The 20,562-nt window shown below is 44.6% G+C and overlaps 1 protein-coding gene and 2 non-coding genes across 3 annotated transcripts in view; all 3 read right to left on the bottom strand.

Moving 5' to 3' along the window:
• Positions 1-20,562, bottom strand: part of LY96 (lymphocyte antigen 96) — a 91,013-nt gene that overhangs the window by 1,906 nt on the left and 68,545 nt on the right. The gene's annotated exons all lie outside the window — the stretch shown is intronic.
• TRNAA-AGC (transfer RNA alanine (anticodon AGC)) lies at positions 18,559-18,631 on the bottom strand. The gene has a single exon. It is a non-coding gene; the product is annotated as a tRNA-Ala (tRNA).
• TRNAY-GUA (transfer RNA tyrosine (anticodon GUA)) lies at positions 19,754-19,843 on the bottom strand. The gene is given in 2 exon segments: positions 19,754-19,789; positions 19,807-19,843. It is a non-coding gene; the product is annotated as a tRNA-Tyr (tRNA).

Genomic DNA, 20,562 nt, shown 5'->3' with positions numbered 1-20,562 from the left:
CAAGAAATCATCTAACCCAGCCCCTTGTGCGGAGGCAGGGCCAAGTACTTATAGACCAACCCTAAGAGGTGCTTGTCTAACCTTTTCCTAAAAACCTCCAATATGGAATCCCAGACAAGTTTTTCCTAATATTTAACCTAAATCTCCTTTGTTGCAGATTAAGGCCATTATTTCTTGACCTACCTTCAACGGACATGGAGAACAATCGATCACCATCCTTTTTATAACAGCCCTTAACTTATCTGAAGACTTGTCAGGTTCCCCCTCAATCTTTTTTCCTTAGGACTGAACAGTGGTCTTCATCAAAGTACTGTACAGATGGGGCTACTATAATATTTTTTCAGATTGAAAGACCAATGCAGAAAGGGCAGTAAATGACTTAAAGACCACAAAGTCAGCAGAAGAGTTAAAACACAGAACTCAAGTCTCCACACATTAGGAAGCAGTATTATCTAAATATGAAAGGAATTCACTATGGATAAGCCCCTTTGTTTTTAGTTCAAAATCAATTTTTACAAAAAGTATTCAGTTTTTTCTGATTTTCACCCTTCCTTTGTATAATATATAAAAAATAACTTAGTCTCATGCAATGTATTTTTCTATGTGTTACGATAATACATTAGTCTGTGTGTATATGCAAAGCTGCCTGTTGAAGTAAGACTATGTATTAGTCTAGAAGATACAGGCAAAAACAGAACACGCACAGACACAAGCTCTGAAGTGTGTGCACATCTGAACGTACTGATGAATCTCAGGCCCACCATGTACACATTTCGAGCTGTTAGCAGATAATGGTTTAAAGATCTGACACTCTAAAATGGGAAGCTAATTAAACATCATAGGCACAAACTTCTTAGGGACACAGAAATCCAATCCTATTCTTAAAAAAGGTGAATTTTATTAAAAAAAGAAAAAAAATACATTTGGAATTTAGGCTTTTGCTAGATTTTAGAAGACCCACTTACAAAAATTAAACATCAAGAATAACCTTCTTGAAGTCTAGCTTAAGGGTTACAGACAAAACAAAAGCATTTGGAGTTAGCACAGAGGAGTCCACAAGCCAATAAGAAATAAACAGAGATAAACCTAATTGTGTCTTTCTAGACACTTCCTGATCTACTTACATATCTGGGGTTTCAAGTAAGTAGGTATAGGTATAATCTGATGATTTTCCATACCTGCCCCTTAAGGCTTCTTATAGCAATGCTGCTGTGTGTCTCTTCTCTCCGGAAAACAGACAGACAAAGGGAAAGCTTTTCCCCCAAAATTTTAAGAAGTTCTAGCCTTCCCATTGGCTCTTTTGGTCAGGTGCCCACTCCCTTCCTTTTACCTGTGTACTTCTTAACCCTTTACAGGTAAAGCAAGTAGAGAACAGCTCCTAACAGGGATTTTATAGCTAACTAGCTGGCTTGGGTGTCCATAAAAGGGAGCTTCCCGCCATCCCCCCATTTATCATCACAGTCTACAACAGTAAACTGTTTGTTCAAATGAAAAGTTTTATTTGGAGATTAGAGCTATATTGCTTTCTTAAACTCAGAGGTGGCATTGTGTTTTGAGTTCTGTTTTAGTCCTACAGAAAACTACATTAATGCTTTGAATTCTATTCATCGATCGATTGAATATATTCCCCTTGTCTTTCCATCCACCAAAATAAACCCCAATATTTACCCAGAAAAATTATCTATAGTTTTTGCACAGATTTTCACTGATGTTGTTGTGGTGATAATAAACACTGAAATTCCCAGGAAAAAATTAAATAAAATAAAAAACCTGAAAATGAAGCGTTCTAACTATTGAGTATCAGTTACATAGCACAGCACCTACAGCAAATGCTAGTCCCTCCGTTCCAAGTGTGTAAATCTAATTTTTACTTCTTTCTTTTAGCACTCTGGTCCACCAGATGATAGTTTCTTCTTTATTTTGACACCAAGTTATAAATACGGGGATGAGTTTACCAGAAAACTCAAGTAGATTATCCTGGGTTTTTCCACAGTGAATACCGATGAAGCTTTGAAAAGGTTTTGAAATACTAGTACTAGGTTTAAGAGTTTACCTCTCAGATATATTGATTCGATCCCACTGACTGGAATGGAATGACACCTACAGCCTCTCAACAGACAGTAAGATTAGATAAATTGTGGAACAAATCCTCTCTCTGTTCTACCCCAACATTTAGGCCAAAGCCTTACCATTGGTTCCTAAGCAGGGCCATGCCTAGCCACTTGGGTGCCCTATGCAGTGCCCTCATTGGGGGGGAGGCTGTGTGGGGCCCCAGGCCTTCCCCCCCAGGGTCTGGGAGGCAGGAGCAGTGGGGGGCCTGTTTTGGGGGCCCACAGGCCCAGAGTGGCCCAGGGGATTAGCAGCTGGCTGGGAGCAGCCTGCTCCACTTCCCTCACCCCAGCCCCAGTCATGTCGCTCAGGGGAGGAGACTTGGAGGAAGAGATTTCCCCACCACCACCACCGGCAGCAGCGGGAAGTGGAGCAGCCCAGCCCCAGTCCACTCTACTCCACCAGCTCTCAGACGTGGCGCTCCGCTTCCCATCACTGGTGAGCACTGGGGGAGGTCTTTTCTCCCCCAACCCGAGAGACATGGCTGGGGCCAGGGCAAGGGAAGCAGAGTGGGCCACATCTCTCTGCTTCCCACCGCTGGTGAGTGCAGAGGGCAATCCTTTCCCTGCAGTCACTCGTGGCGGGAAGTGAAGCACCGCAGCTGGGAGCTGGCAGACTAGAGCGGGTTGAGGCCAGGTTGCTCCGTTTTGTGCCGCTGCCGGTGGGCGTAGTATTGCTGAGGGAAAAGGTGGAATGGGGGCAGGGTGGGGGCAAAGCAGGGGGGAAGGGTAAGAGGCAGGGCAGAGGGAACTGTCCGGGGCCCCACACCCCCCTAGGGATGGTCCTGCCCCTTGCAGGTGGGGCCCAGCCAAGGGATAGGACTGGTCACCAGGGCTGGTGCTGCCGCGTATGCAGCATGCAGCTGCCTAGGGCACCATGAAATTTGGGGCAATTTGGTTCCCCAGATTTCATAGTGCCTTACGCCACTGCATATGCCTAAGGGTGGCCTTGTTCCTAAGGGCCTGGTTCTTCCAAGTGCTGAGCACTGCCAAATAGGTGTTGTGAATGGGAGTGGAGCTCCACACCTTGCTTGATCAGGCCCAGTTTAAGTTGGGTACTGACAGCTCAGGGCTGTGAGCTTGGCGATAAATGCACCATTTCCTCTGAATGGCAGTTATGAAAGGTTGTGCAGGGAAGAAAGTTCCATTATTTGACCTTGTAAGAGTCTGGTACAAGGAAAGATCTATGGATGACTACTGACACATCCATCCGACGAAGTGGGTATTCACCCACGAAAGCTCATGCTCCAATACATTTGTTAGTCTGTAAGGTGCCACAGAACTCTGCCACTTTTACTGACACATGGAGAGTGAAGACAGGAAATAATACAGGTGAGGGAAATAAAGATCTTAAATAGGGCTGTCAATCACAATTAACTCACATGATTAACAAAAAAACTCCAATCATTTAAAAAAAAATAATCGTGATGAATCACACTGCTAAACAATAGAATGTCAATTGAAAATTAAATGTTTTGGATGTTTTTCTACATTTTCAAATATATTAATTTCAATTACAACACAGAATACAAAGTGTACAGTGCTCACTTTACATTATTTTATTAAAAATATTTGCACTGTAAAGAAGAAACAGTATTTTGCAGTTCATCTCATACAAGTACTGTAATGCAACTCTTTATCGTGAAAGTGCAATTTATGAATGTATTTCTTTGTTACATAACTACACTCAAAAACAAACGTTTAAAACTGGAGGCTACAAGTCCACTCAGTCCTACTTCTTGTTCAGCCAAATCGCTAAGATAGACAAGTTTGTTTACATTTGTAGGCTCTAAAGTTTTACATTGTTTTAATTTTGAATGCAGTTTATTTTTGTAATTCTACATTTGTAGGTTCAACTTTCATGATAAAGAGATTCCACTTCAGTACTTGTATTTGGTGAGTTGAAAAATACTACTATTTCTTTTGTTTCTTTTTTACAGTGCAAATATTTATAATCAAAAATATAAAGTGAGTACCATACCCTTTGAATTCTGTGTTGTAACTGTAATCAATTTAAAAATGTAGAAACACCCAAAAATATTTAAATAAAGGGTATTCTATCATGTTTAACAGTGCGATTAATAGCACAATTAATTTTTTTAATTGCTTGACAGCCCTAATTTTAAATTGTTTGTCCCATCCTTCTTATATAGAATTCCTGCTGTTTGAAAGACACTCCATTTCAAGTTTGACACTGGGTAAGCCATCTCTCATATACTGTGACTACCTAACACTATCCCAGCTCTGCATGGATGAAGCAATATGCAGATTTACACTAGCACATCAGCCATAGAGTGTTATTTTAATTTATTAGAGATGAAGACCCACATTCTCATGTTAAGAGTAGTGGAGTGCTCTTCACTGTATACTGAGTTTAACATAATTTTTTAGCCTTAGAAAAAGCATCTGACCTGTTTCTGTGTCAGCACTTTCTTCCCTTTACCTTTCACTTGAACATCTTATGTCCCTTCTGGAAGATCCTTAATTAACCCTTACCTTATCTTACAACCATCAGATGTAAGTTAATAGTCATTTGGGGTCATCTTTCCAAGTTTAAGCTGCATGGCATCCACCTGCTCTTGCCAGTCAGAATTAAATCTGGAGAGTGCCGAGTTGCTTGGTGATGTACGTCATTTGAAGATACAGCTATTTACCTATACAGCAGAGTGTGGACTTAATTGGGGTGCTTATGCTTTGATGTCTAAAATGCCATGATGAAAAGCTTATTTATAAGAGGTTTTCCTGTAAGAAAAGGATGAATACCCATTTCAACATTTTATAGCCTTGCTTGAATCACTCACTCTGGGCTTATTTTAAGACACAGTTTTCATTAATAAGGAACAGAGTTCCCCTACATGACCTTAGACATATGCAGCCTCCCAGATGGTAAGGAATGAAGCTTTAGGCTAAATAAGCAAGTGATGTATAGTGTATAAAACTAGCAGAATTATTTTTTCCTCTCTCAGAAAGCACAACTGGGAGTGCCTGGGTATAGTGATTGACCAGCATGTACCATGACAGCTACATGAAGTAAGTTTCCTTCAGTATAAATCATGCAAGCAAACAGCCATTTAGATGTAGAGTCCTTCTATGTATGCTACTGTTATTCTGTTGACTCTTTTTGAATAAGTGTGCCTTCAGTTTCCCTTGAAAGAAACTCAGGGGTTTGATGAGGACTAAGTTTGCCATTTGAAAATAGTCAGATTCTATGTAAGTGAATTTTTTGCCACTTAACTGAGAAACAAACTGAATAATATTCTACTAGTTACTGTGGTACAGTAAACAAACCAGAGTGATCCCTCCAAATCATCATGACTTACCACTGAAGCAAATAAATATTTACATGCTAATTGGAGCTGATCTTTTGGAAAGTACATTTCCCAGTATAGGTTTGTATCCCCGTAGTCCAGAAAAAGGGAAAGAAATGCTCCAAAGTTCTCTTTTACTCTGTTCCCTTTTTAAGGGGTCTTCTAAATTCCCATAGTAAGAAGTAAAAAATATAAAGACCCCAAATGATCTATATTGAAGGAAATCCTGATGGTTTGATTTGTCATTTTGTTAATAACACTTTCTATTTACAGAGGAACTTCCCCCTGAGAATCTCTAAACACTTTGCAGACACTGATTTATATGTCTCACATAACAAGTCCATTAGATTGTAAAATGAGTATACTTAGCATTAGCTAACTGGTGAACTGAAACGTAGACTCGCCAAAAGGTACACTAAATCTGTGGCAAAACCAAGATTATAAACTGATTCCAAGGCCCTTGCTCTAGCCACTAAACAACACTACCTCTGTTGGGCAGCTTTGCTACCATACTTCATGTACTTTTCATGGACAGATTATGAACCACTCTAATAATCAGTTTATGCTGTTACATCATGTTCATACATGAAAGTAAGAGTACATGAAGAAGAATTTGCTTTCTTATCCCATATGAAAAACTTCATTATTTTAGAGTTAATGTTGCTCAAGTATCTTTCCTGTCAATGCAATTTAAAAAAATAAAAAACAAAAATAAAAAAAACCCCACACACCACTATGACACCAAAAAGAACCAGCTAAGGTGACTAACATCCCTGCAAACCTCAGTTCATATCCCATGCCACCCAAATACCATAATCCCCAAACATACTCAGAGACTCCTCAACATCACAGTTCCCTTTCATTCCCAACATACAGCCACCCATCATTAGGCTTGAAAGCATTAGATTTTTTTTTAAATTGATAAATGTCAGTAAATTTCAATTTTACAATACACTCAAAACAAAAAGTGTTTCCATCAATAATCAACATTTACAGAACGTGAAATTAAAATGCTGCTTGAGAACTTAAAGAGTTCAATTTAAGGATATTTACTTTGCATATTTTTTACATGTGATGTTGACAATGTGTTTTAACAGTTACAAAGATTTAAAAAGTTAAAGCTTAACATATGCTGTCATTAAATTATCATGACCCTCCATACTTTCACACAACTGTGAAACTGTAAAGTGATACTTTACACACACAAAAAAAACACCACCACACACACAAATACTGATTTCTCTTCAAAATTATGAGAAAAACCAAATTCTGTCAAGTCTACCCAAATGCACACATCAGTCCCTTCCAATCACACTGAAACACAACCTTAACTCTGATCCCAGAAAAATTATTGTATCTAACAGATGGTTTTTACTTCTGAAGTCTACAATATTTTATTACTACCTAAGCATTCTAAGGGCTGGTCTACACTACGGGGGAAAATCGATCTTAGATACGCAACTTCAGCTACATGTATAACGTAGCTGAAGTCGAAGTATCTAAGATCGAATTACTCACCATCCTCATGGCGCGGGATCGATGTCCGCGGCTCCCCCTGTCGATTCCGCAACTCTGTTCGGGTTGGTGGAGTTAAGGAATCGATATAAGCACGTTCAGGGATTGATATATCGCGTCTAGATGAGACGTGATATATCGAGCCCCGAGCAATCGATTGCTACCCGCCGATATGGCAGGTAGTGAAGATGCACCCTAAGGTAGAAAGTTGAGGCTGTATGTTTCAGTGATGTAGAGGAACTGTTTCATTGACAAGTTATTGGAATTTAAATGGATCTTGCTAAGAGGTCTGAAATATCTGACATTTCTATCAGTTTGTTCATAATTTTCTTATTTACTGTGCTTGCTGGCTTTAGTTACTATGGTGGCTCTTTATATCAAGTTATAATTCACATTTTTGGAAATTAAATAATACAGACAATAGTACAGTTTTAAAAAACATAACCCATATTTGGTAAAGCGTAATATTATGTGTTTGTGGATTTGGTTACACAGAACAGAATGTGACAGAATCTGAACAAGGTAAACTTCCTTAACCAAGGTACTGCAGTAGTTGTTTTAAGAAAGACAGGATGTCTGGATGAGGCCAGCCTTAAACATCACAAAAAAAGTCTCTTGCTGTTTGCTTTTACCAGTGAAGCAGAAAATAAGTTGGCTGAATTAAAAAAAAATGCTTTTTAAAACCTGAAGCTAACTAAGTGTATTAGTGTCTCCATTTCTAACAAGACAGAGTCAACAGCAATGTAAGGAGGCTAGTGTGCCTGTGTAGTACTGCCCTCTATTGGATCAAACCAGTTCTATTATAACTGTGTTCTAGGCTTGTGGTTCTCAAAACTAGGGCCACCGCTTGTTCAGGGAAAGCCCCTGGCGGACCGAGCCAGTTTGTTTACCTGCCAAGTCTGCAGGTTCAGCCAATCGCAGCTCCCACTGGTCACAGTTTGCTACTCCAGGTCAATGGGGGCTGCAGGAAGGGAAGCCAGCACGTCCCTCGGCCCATGCTGCTTCCTGCGGCCCCCATTGGCCTGGAGCAGCAAACTGCAGCCAGTGGGAGCCTAACTTGCGGATGTAGCGGGTAAACAAACCGACCCAACCTGCCAGGGGCTTTCCCTGAACAAGCGGTGGCCCTAGTTTTGAGAACCACAAGCCTAGAACACACAGTTATAATAGATCTGGTTTGATCCAATAGAGGGCAGTACTACACAGGCACACTAGCCTCCTTACATTGCTGTTGACTCTATCTTGTTAGAAATGGAGACACTAATACACTTAGTTAGCTTCAGGTTTTAAAAAGCATGTTTTTTGTTTAAATTTAGTTCTAGGCCCTATACTCCTAACAGGTAACAGAGATTCTCACCTTGTGTAAATGGATACAGCTCCACTGACTTCAGTGGAGTTTTGCCCAATTATACCAGCTGAGGATCTGGCTCCCTTACTAACACTGGAGTTTTTGGCACAGAAGAGTCAGTTCTATGCAAACTCTTCCCATGAAGTTCCAAGTGCCCACAGTGTAAATTATAGCCTCTCTCAGTATTTCTAAAGTACCCATCTGAATGGCATTTAAGTGCCAGTGACAGCCATGAAAATCCCAGGTGGCTCTATAATTATTATGTCATGGCATATGAGTGACTCACCAGCCAGCATTCCCCCTTATGTCTAGGCAGAGGGTGCAAGAATAGGACAGCCAACAGCTACTCCAGCCCAGCACCCATCTGCTTCTTTTCATGACTCAGCCCATGTAACATTCAGTCCGACCCCTTCCAGGGTAACAGAGTCCCATGATCTTACATCATGTCATCATCCTGACTTGGGCTTAATGGTCTCTGCCCCCTTATCAAAGGGCTTTCACACCAACTTCCTTAAGGGTAGGTAGGGGAAAACCAGGTCCTCCCTTTGTTCTGGACTCCAGTCCAGGGACCCTCTATAACAAGAAGCTGAGGTGTGCTCCCCTCAGACTCTTGGGGCTCCCTGGACTACTTCCTACTTTGACGTGTCTCTAAGCCCTGTTCCCCAGTCCCTGCCTGGGCTCATTCATCTGCAGACTCTTCAGTCCTTCCCCTGGGCTCTGCAGAGCTCTTGCCTGTTCATGTAAAGAGATACACATGCAAGAGTTTTCTCCGTGGCTGTCTGGCTCCTTTTCTGCCACTCCCAAGGCTGACTAACTGTCTGTCTATACATTTCTCCTTCCCAAAACCCCAACCCTTAGGCTGCCCCTTTGTCAAGGCTCACTGCAGAAGATCACTTCACTCCTGCCCTTTCCCAGCATCTCTGCTGGCTCTTTACCAGAGCTCCTTTCTTGGGAAATTATCCCCAAGCCTACTCTCCCCTGAGCCTCTTGCCTTCTCTTCTATGCAGCAAATGCCTTCCTTTAGTAGTCACTCCCATTCCTCTTAGTGAGGATTCATCCTTAATTCAACCACACAGTTGGTCCTGGCCCTCCCTCCAGTTGCACTAACTACTTTCTGGCTTCAGAAACCTCCTTCTTTGCCAGTGTGGGTCATACACCTAAGCACAAGGGAATCAGATTTGTACATTACTGATTCTTTATGACTTTTCAACATTATTTTGTGCCACATGCCTTGGTCATCATCCATTTCAGCTCTCTGGCATACCCCCAATATACTCCTACCCAGTTGCTTCCAAATGTTGCTTCTAAGATCACCTTCCTCAAATTCCTTCACTGGTTCCTCTTTCCTTCTGCATCAAGTTCAAGCTCCTCAATTCTCAGTGTCAAGACCACATGCTCTATATACAATATATACCCTCACCTCAATCTATGCACTTATTTTTTCCTTCACTCCCTCACATTGTGTGAGCCATCATAGCCGCTCTCACAACCACTCCCTCTGTCAGCTGAGCTATTGAAGGAAGACAGGAGCAAAGGGACACAAGTCACTCAAGGTGTCAGGCAGAACTGCCACTGGCACTAACGCATAATTATAGGCTTTCCTCTGCCCAGCCCTTGAAAGGAATAAGCGACACACACCTAGCCCTTCATCCTCACGGCTGCCCCGGGGGCTGGGCAGCCGCCTAGTTTACCCTCAATTCACCCACCGGGAAGCCTGCACACAGCTGGCACTCAAAGGCTCCCTTACAGGCATGGCACGAAGACAAGGCCGCAAGGAAAGAACGGAACGCCGGGGGCGTGACGCTAGCCCTGCCTGCTAGCCGGGACGCCGCATCCTCCCGCTGACCCGCAAGGGACCCGAGATTGTCTCAAGCACACGCAGCACAATGTTGGGACCCCAGCCCTGATTCCCACTCAGAATAGGGACGGTGGTGCAATGGAAAACATGATCAGGGCCTCCTGCCTGGCTTCAACGGGGCCTTTTAAACCACAACATTTTCACAGTCCATTCCCCTTCATCAATAATGGACACATACCCGCTCATACCCTTTCACACCCAACTCGGCCTCCCACGCCTACCTCAGGAAAAACAAACACAAAGAGACTGACAACAGAAAAGAACTGCTGCAGAAGTCTGCTGCATTTAAAGCACCACTTGCCACTACTTCCATCTACCATACCTGCTTCCAAGTACCTAGGCCACAGTTTACGCCTTTATAGGCAGAGATCTTTTTTTTCATCCTGCTCTCTCTAGTTCAGTGGTTAGGCTACTCACCTGGGTTGTAGGAGATCCTGGTTCAAATCCCCCAACTGCCTGTTCAGCAGGCATTTTCTGCCTCCTAGGTGACCATCCTTTGCAACAGGCTAGTGAAGGGAGTGGTTGGTGGTCTTCCAGTGTTCTGGTGCCTGTTGGGGGTTTGTTTTGTGTTTCTTAGACTAACAGGTTTTAGGTGGGAAGGCTATGACCGATACAGAGGCAGCAGTGAAAGACACAATGAGGATGACTGGATGTGGAAGCTGCAGCATGTAGATGATCCTGGAGGGGGTACCTGAAAAGAGTTTTGTCTGCATGAAGTGCCACCTGATGGAGCTGATGGAAGAAAAGATCCGAGGACCAGAGATGCAGGTGGAAATTCTCGTTCAGTTTTGAAGGGAGTTCGAGCAGATGATGGAGCAAAGACACGAGGAGGCTGAAGGGATAAGCTCAGACTTGCAGATGGCAGCAGGACCAAAGAACTCTGAGGGGAGACTGCTGGGTGAGGACAGTGGATGGTGGAAGCATGTGACTAAGAGAACCAGGCAGAGGAAAAGACGGGCCAGTGAAGGAGAAACAGAGCTCAGGAACAGGTTTGCAGAGTTGGAAAATGAAGAAGGGGCACAGCAGGTGGTCGCTGAACGTGAGAGGACAAGGAAAAAGAGAAGAGCTGCTAGTCCTACAGGAAGAGGGGAAGAGTTAATGGAGACAACACCAAATATGAGCCCTAGGAGTATACGGGAAGGGTTGCGGAGGATTGCAAGGGTGAATAGGAATCGAAAGGACTTGCAGCCAGTGGGAGCAGGGGATAGACCGGAGAATCACACTATCACCAGGAAAAGGCAGGTCTACGTCATTGGGGACTCCTTACTGAGAAGAATAGACAGGTCTGTAACTAGAGCTGATCCGGAGAACAGAAGGGTGTGCTGTCTGCCGGGTGCTATGATACAGGATGTGGAGCTGAGGCTGAAAAGGATCCTAATGGGAGCGGGAAAGAATCCGTTGATTGTCCTTCATGTGAAAACGAATGATACAGCTAGATTCTCATTGGAACGTATCAAGGGAGACTATGCCAGACTGGGGAAGATGCTTAAGGAAATCGAGGCTCAGGTGATCTTCAGTGGGATTCTGCCGGTTCCTAGAGAAGGGCAACAAAGGTGTGACAAGATTATGACGATCAACAGATGGCTCAGGCAGTGGTGCTATAAGGAGGGCTTTGGGATATACGGCCACTGGGAAGCATTCATGGACAGAAGACTGTTCTCTCGGGATGGACTTCACCTGAGTAAGGAGGGAAATAGACTTCTAGGATGGAGGCTTGCCCAACCGATTAAGAGAGCTTTAAACTAGGAATTTGGGGGAGATGGTTGGGAGATGTCCAGGTAATCTCCACGCCACAATTTAACATTGAGAGGGAAGAAAACAAAGTAAGAGAGGATACAGCCGAGGGCAAAAGAATTGACATAAGAAGGAAGGGTAGTGTAGATACCAGTCTAATAGGGGATGCTGGTGGTAGAGTGTCTGTGCCTAGCCGGGTAAAGAATGTCAGTGAAGCCAAATGGCAAAAATTAAGATATCTGTACACTAATGCGAGGAGCATAGGTAACAAAATGGAGGAACTAGAGCTACTGGTGCAGGCAGTGAACCCGGATATTATAGGGATAACAGAAACATGGTGGAATAGTAGTCATGACTGGAGTACAGGTATTGAAGGCTATGTGCTGTTTAGGAATGACAGAAATAAAGGCAAGAGTGGTGGAGTAGCATTGTATATCAATGATAAGGTTAACTGTAAAGAAATAAGAAGTGATGGAATGGATAAGACAGAGTCTGTCTGAGCAAAAATCACACTGGGAAAGAAAGCTACTAGAGCCTCCCCTGAGATAGTGCTTGGGGTGTGCTACAGACCACCGGCATCTGATCTGGATATGGGTAGAGACCTCTTTAATGTTTTTAATGAAGTAAACACTAATGGGAATTGTGTGATCATGGGAGACTTTAACTTCCCAGATATAGTCTGGAGGACAAGTGCTAGTAACAATAACAAGGGTCAGATTTTTCTGGATGTGATAGCTGATGGATTTCTTCACCAAGTAGTTGAAGAACCAACAAGAGGGGATATCATTTTAGATTTGGTTTTGGTGAGTAGTGAGGACCTTATAGAAGAAATGGTTGTAGGAGACAACCTTGGTTCGAGTGATCATGAGCCAATTCAGTTCAAACTAGATGGAAGGATAAACAAAAATAGATCTGGGACTAGGGTTTTTGATTTCAAAAGGCTAACTTTAAATAATTAAGGAAATTAATTAGGGAAGTGGATTGGACTTAAGAACTTGTGGATCTAAAGGCGGAGGAGGCCTGGAATTACTTCAAGTCAAAGCTGCAGAAACGATCAGAAGCCTGCATCCCAAGAAAGGGGGGAAAAAAACCATAGGCAAGAGTTGTAGACCAAGCTGGATGAGCAAGCATCTCAGAGAGGTGATTAAGAAAAAGCAGAAAGCCTACAAGGAGTGGAAGATGGGCAGGATTAGCAAGGAAAGCTATCTTATTGAGGTCAGAACATGTAGGAATGAAGTGAGAAAGGCTAAAAGCCATGTAGAGTTGGACCTTGCAAAGGGAATTAAAACCAATAGTAAAAGGTTCTATAGCCACATAAATAAGAAGAAAACAAAGAAAGAAGTGGGACCACTAAACACAGAGGATGGAATGGAGGTTAAGGATAACCTAGGCATAGCCCAATATCTAAATAAATACTTTGCCTCAGTCTTTAATAAGGCTAATGAGGAGCTTAGGGATAATGAAAGGATGACAAATGGGAATGAGGATATGGAGGTAGATATTACCACATCTGAGGTAGAAGCCAAACTCTAACAGCTTAATGGGACAAAATCGGAAGGCCTAGACAATCTTCATCCAAGAATATTAAAGGAACTGGCACATGAAATTGCAGGCCCATTAGCAAGAATTTTTAATGAATCAGTAAACTGAGGGGTTGTACCGTACGACTGGAGAATTGCTAACATAGTTCCTATTTTTAAGAAAGGGGAAAAAAAATAATCTGAGTAACTATAGGCCTGTTAGTTTGACATCTGTAGTATGTAAGGTCTTGGAAAAAATTTTGAAGGAGAAAGTAGTTAAGGACATTGAGGTCAATGGTAACTGGGACAAATTACAACATGGTTTTACAAAAGGTAGATCATGCCAAACCAACCTGATCTCCTTCTTTGAGAAGGTAACAGATTATTTAGACAAAGGAAATGCAATAGATCTAATTTACCTTGATTTCAGTAAGGCATTTAACACGGTTCCACATGGGGAATTATTAGTTAAATTGGAAAAGATGGGGATCAATATGAAAATTGAAAGGTGGATAAGGAACTGGTTAAAGGGGAGACTACAACGGGTCGTACTGAAGGGTTAACTGTCAGGCTGGAAGGAGGTTACTAGTGGAGTTCCTCAGGGATCAGTTTTGGGACCAATCTTATTTAACCTTTTTATTACTGACCTTGGCACAAAAAGCGGGAATGTGCTAATAAATTTTGCGGATGACACATAGCTGGGAGGTATTGCTAACACAGAGAAGGACCAGGATATCATACAAGAAGATCTGGATGACCATGTAAACTGGAGTAATAGTAATAGGATGAAATTTAATAGTGAAAAGTGCAAGGTCATGCATTTAGGGATTAATAATAAGAATTTTAATTATAAATTGGGGACACATCAATTGGAAGTAACAGAGGAGGAGAAGGACCTCAGAATATTGGTTGATCACAGGATGACTATGAGCCGCCAATGTGATATGGCAGTTAAAAAAGCTAATGCAGTTTTAGGATGCATCAGGCGAGGTATTTCCAGCAAAGATAAGGAGGTGTTAGTACTGTTATATAAGGCACTGGTGAGACCTCATCTGGAATACTGTGTGCAGTTCTGGTCTCCCATGTTTAAGAAGGAAGAATTCAAACTGGAACAGGTTCAGAGATGGGCTACTAGGATGATCCAAGGAACGGAAAACCTGTCTTATGAAAAGAGACTCAAAGAGCTTGGCTTGTTTAGCCTAACCAAAAGAAGATTGAGAGGGGATATGATTGCTCTTTATAAATTTATCAGAAGGATTAATATTAGGAAGGGAGAGGAATTATTTAAGCTTAGTACCAATGTGAATGTAACCCTTCTGCCCCTCTGAGTTGGCAGCAACAAGGGCCGGGTTCAGTATCCAGGGATTCCGTTTCAATAACACAATGCAAAACCGGCTTGAGCCCCCACCCAGTAACCTGGGACAATTACATACCACCCCCACGGGAGCCTCTAGGAGGCAATACTTCCCCACTAGCAAGCACGGAGTCTGAGTGTAGCAAAATCCTTTTAATAAAGGAGGGAAACAATGCGGCATCATGTTGGAGAAACACCACCAACAGGATTATAACACAAACCATAAGCAAAACCCATCTCCAAGTATGTTTGGCAATGTACTTTCCCTCTTAGGGTCTTAAGTCCAATCACCCCAAAGTCCAACAACCCGAAAGTCTCTGGTCAGTGCCACCCCAGAGTTCAAAAGTTTATCTGCAGAATTTTATCCCCCCAGCCTGGGTGGAAACGGGGAGGGGCACACACAGGGTGTTAAGGGGCACCTTAGGTGGGCCAGAGCCAACTCCTCTGCCTCTCCGTGGAGTTCTGCTGCAGCCTTCACCACGACCAGCTCCACTACACCAGCTGTGCCACTCCTCCATCCGACCCGTAAGCCTCTCCGGTTGTCCCCGCAAACTGCTCCACTCCGCTCACTGTTCCATGGGCTGCTCCAGCATGCTGTAAACTGCTCCACTCTGCCAGCCGCTTAGCGATAGATCTTCAGGCTCCCACACTAGTTAACACAGCATTCAGTGATCTCAGCTCAATAAGCTTAGCTCTTTTAGTGATTTCAGCTTGCAGTAGGGGAGCCCCGGTGCTGGTGCACCATTGGCCCAACATGAATTCAGCTCAGCAGCCTCTAGATGGACTTCTAATGGAATCAAAATTAGTTCTACTCTTCAACAGTGGAGACAGGAGAATGTGCAATTGGTGTTCTAGGCCCTCAGAAGGGACCCATACCATCAGGTACACACACCAGTCCCCAACCTCTCTCCTTTCCATGGGTTTTGGCGCCCATGTCCCTTGTCTAGCAAGTGCTACTTAATTGAGATTGACACATCTCTGTCGTAAAGCAGTCTCATAGTTCCTCATTCACATAATCAGGGTGACAACACTTTATTCTTCCTGCCCCAATAACAAAGAAATTGGGGATCCCAGAGCTGTCAAATAATCATGCCAGGCTGCCATGGGCTATGCTAGGTGTGATAGGTGTGCCAATACAAATACCTGAAATTCCTTTCCAAACTCTCTGAAATTCTTTTCACACTCCCCATAATTCACCACCAGATGTCAGGGTAGAGCTCATCCTGACTCTGCTTACAAGGACACAAGAACAAATGAGTATAAACTGGACACTAGGAAGTTTAGACTTGAAATTAGATGAAGGTTTCTAACGATTAGAGGAGTGAAGTTCTGGAACAGTCTTCCAAGGGGAGTAGTAGGGGTAAAAGACATATCTGGCTTTAAGACTAAGCTTGATAAGTTTATGGAAGGGATGGTATGATGGGATAGCCTAATTTTGACATTTAATTTTGGCAATTGATCTTTGATTATCAGCAGGTAGGTATGCCCAGTGATCTCTGATGAGATCGGATCTCAGGTACTGGAGTACAGTACGGGTCGTACTGAAGGGTGAACTGTCAGGCTGGAAGGAGGTTACTAGTGGAGTTCCTCAAGGATCAGTTTTGGGACCAATCTTATTTAACCTTTTTGTTACTGACCTTGGCACAAAAAGCAGGAATGTGCTAATAAAGTTTGTGGATGACACGAAGCTGGGGGGTATTACTAACACAGAAAAGGACCAGGAATATCATACAGGAAGATCTGGATGACCTTGTAAACTGAAGTAATAGTAATAGGATGAAATTTAATAGTGAAAAGTGCAAGGTCATGCACTTAGGGATTCATAATAAGAATTTTAGATATAGATTGGGGACACATCAGTTGGAAGCAACAGAGGAGGAGAAGGACCTTGGGGTATTGGTAGATCACAGGATGACTATGAGCTGCCAATGTGATATGACCGTTAAAAAAGCTAATGCGGTTTTAGGATGCATCAGGCGAGGTATTTCCAGCAAAGAAATATATATATATATAAGGTGCTGGTGAGACCCCACCTGGAGTACTGTGTGCAGTTCTAGTCTCCCATGTTTAAGAAGGAAGAATTCAAACTGGAACAGGTTCAGAGACAGGCTACTAGAATGATCCGAGGAATGGAAAACCTGTCATATGAAAGGAGACTCAAAGAGCTTGGCTTGTTTAGTCTAGCCAAAAGAAGGCTGAGGGGGATATGCTTGCTCTTTATAAATATATCAGAGGGATTAATATTAGGGAGGGAGAGGAATTATTTAAGCTTAGTACCAATGTAGATACAAGAACGAATGGGTATAAACCGGACACTAGGAAGTTTAGACTTGAAATTAGACGAAGGTTCCTAACCAATAGAGGAGTGAAGTTCTGGAACAGCCTTCCAAGGGGACTAGTGGGGGCAAAAGACATATCTGGATTTAAGACTAAGCTTGATAAATTTATGAAGGGATGGTATGATGGGAGTGCCTAATTTTGGCAAATGATCTTTGATTATCGGCAGATTAGTATGCCCAGTGCTCGGTGATGAGATGTTGGATGGGATGGGATCAGAGTTACTGCAGAGAATTCTTTTTGAGTGCTGGCTGGTGAGTCTTGCCCACATGCTCAGGGTTTAGCTAACCACCATATTTGGGGTCAGGAGGGAATTTTCCTCCAGGGCAGACTGGCAGAGGCCCTGGAGGTCTTTGCCTTCCCCTGTAGCATGGGTCACTTCCTGGTGGATTCTCTGCAGCTTGAGGTCTTCAAAACACAATGTGAAGACATCAGTAACTCAGATATAGGTTAGAGGTTTGTTATAGAAGTGGATGGGTAGGGTTCCATGGCCTGCTTTGTGCAGGGAGTCAGACTGGATGATCACATTGGTCCCTTCTCACCCTAGAATCTATGAGTTACATGGCAGTGGCCAGAGTGGGCGCTCTAAAGAAGAGCGTGTAACCGAGGAAACAAAAGCCCAATCCTTCCAGCTAGCATTGAACCAGCAACCTAAAGATTCCCAGGGGAACGAAGCCTACATGGATCCGCTCTACCAGCTGAGCCATCAAAGGAAGATAGAAACAAGGGCACACAAGTCACTCAAGGTGTCAGGCAGAACTGCCACTGGCACTAACGCATAATTATAGGCTTGCCTCTGCCCAGCCCTTGAAAGGAATAAGCGACACAAACCTAGCCCTTCGTCCTCATGGCTGCCCCGGGGGCTGGGCAGCCACCTAGATTACCCTCAATTCACCCACCGGGAAGCCCGCACACAGCTACCGCTCAAAGGCTCCCTTACAGGCATGGCACGAAGACAAGGCCGCAAGGTAAGAACGGAACGCCGGGGGCGCGACGCTAGCCCTGCCTGCTAGCCGAGACGCCGCATCCTCCCGCTGACCCGCAAGGGACCCGGGATTGTCTCAAGCACGCGCAGCACAATGTTGGGACCCCAGCCCTGATTCCCACTCAGAATAGGGACGGTGGTGCAATGGAAAACATGATCAGGGCCTCCTGCCTGGCTTCAACAGGGCCTTTTAAACCACAACATTTTCACAGTCCAGTCCCCTTCCCCTTTGTCAATAATTGACACATTCCCACTCGTACCCTTTCACACCCGACTCGGCCTCCCACGCCTACCTCAGGAAAAAGAAACACAAAGCGACTGGCAACAGAAAAGAACTCACACACACACACACTCCTGAACGAGATGTTGCCCCTTTTGCTCCCTCAGGACAAAAGGCTTACCGCAAAGCCAAGAGCGGACCACAACGCTCCTTTCCGCGCAGACATAAATGGTGCAGGTGGGTGGGGATGAAAGGAGGAGAAAGAGCAACAGCCTGGAGAATGTGGGCATCGATCCCACTACCTCTCGCATGCTAAGCGAGCGCTCTACCATTTGAGCTAATCCCCCATGCCCACACCAGGAGACCCACCCCCTCCGCCACACACTTTCAACTCAGCGCAAACCCCATCCAGCAATCGCTTCACACCACAAAACAAACTACCTTTATGCTTGCACACCCCCTCGGAAAGGACCTCTGCTCAACAAGGACACCTGGCATAGCAAAGAACGCTGCTCCCCTTTCTTGCCTTTCAACCAAGTGCACCTTTCCAGAGTCCATCACAGAAACACAGACACGCCCAGGCTTTGCCCTCCCACACACACCTAACGCCTCTGCTCATGACAACAAGAAGAGCAAAAACTGCAAAGGAAAGGGGACGAGTTGCCTCCCTGCCCGCCTAGGCCAAGGATAGCAAAGCTTCGGATTATCTACGCATAGCCCGGCAGCTCCTTGCCAGAAAGTCCGCCAGATCGGGCTTGTAGCAGTTCTCCGCCAGAAGCCTTTTACATACTATGTGCAGTCACGGTTGCCCAAAGAAATCCCAGCTCTACCAATGGGATAGACAAAAGCCCAAAACGGAAAGAAATGGAACCGTTCCCTCACACTACTCCATAAACTGAGCTCTATGACGCCGGGGAAAGATGGACAAAGAGAGACCAAACCACTGAAACGCACACATTGCTACAACGGGGAGCATAATGGCCCCCCGTCAGCAGCGCACACAATCCGTTGAGCCTGAAGGACAAGGGACTCTCAGCCACTAAAGGGCCTTTCCTATCCCCCCCCACGTTAGCCCACTCCCTGCCACCAGAAACTACGTCCGAGCGGCATCTCTGCTCCATGCAAAAAAAAATGGAGATGGCTTGGGGACATAGCTATGGCCGGTCTCTGTTAAGAACAAAGGTGCCCCGCTACCAGGGTGAGAAATGCCACGTCCGAAGCCTGAGATCCATAGCTTGATGTCTACCCTGTGAGTGCTGGAGGGTGAAGAGAAAGGAACTCTGCCTATACAGGTGTAAACTGTGGCCTAGGTACTTGGAAACAGGTGTGGTAGATGAAAGTAGTGGCAAGTGGTGCTTTAAATGCAGCAGACTTCCAGCGGCCAGTCTCGCACGAATGGAGGGAAACATGGGGGTGGCCAGAGTGGGCGCTCTAAAGAAGAGAGTATAACCGAGGAAACAAAAGCCCATTCCTTCGAGCCGGAGTTGAACCAGCGACCTAAGGATTCCCAGGGGAATGAAGCCTACAGTCCTCCGCTCTACCAGCTGAGCTATCGAAGGAAGACAGGAGCAAAGGGACACGAGTCACTCAAGGTGTCAGGCAGAACTGCCACTGGCACTAACGCATAATTATAGGCTTGCCTCTGCCCAGCCCTTGAAAGGAATAAGCGACACACACCTAGCCCTTCATCCTCACGGCTGCCCCGGGGGCTCGGCAGCCGCCTAGTTTACCCTCAATTCACCCACCGGGAAGCCCGCACACAGCTACCGCTCAAAGGCTCCCTTACAGGCATGGCACGAAGACAAGGCCGCAAGGTAAGAACGGAACGCCGGGGCGCGACGCTAGCCCTGCCTGCTAGCCGGGACGCCGCATCCTCCCGCTGACCCGCAAGGGACCCGGGATTGTCTCAAGCACACGCAGCACAATGTTGGGACCCCAGCCCTGATTCCCACTCAGAATAGGGATGGTGGTGCAATGGAAAACATGATCAGGGCCTCCTGCCTGGCTTCAACGGGGCCTTTTAAACCACAACATTTTCACAGTCCAGTCCCCTTCCCCTTCGTCAATAATTGACACATTCCCACTCGGACCCTTTCACACCCGACTCGGCCTCCCACGCCTACCTCAGGAAAAAACAAACACAAAGCGACTGGCAACAGAAAAGAACTCACACACACACACACTCCTGAATGAGATGTTGCCCCTTTTGCTCCCTCAGGACAAAAGTCTTACCGCAAAGCCAAGAGCGGACCACAACGCTCCTTTCTGCGCAGACATA

This window comes from Gopherus flavomarginatus, chromosome 2 (assembly GCF_025201925.1).
Source record: "Gopherus flavomarginatus isolate rGopFla2 chromosome 2, rGopFla2.mat.asm, whole genome shotgun sequence".
NCBI classification, from domain to species: domain Eukaryota; kingdom Metazoa; phylum Chordata; order Testudines; family Testudinidae; genus Gopherus; species Gopherus flavomarginatus.
This window is presented reverse-complemented; position numbering and strand designations above follow the sequence as displayed.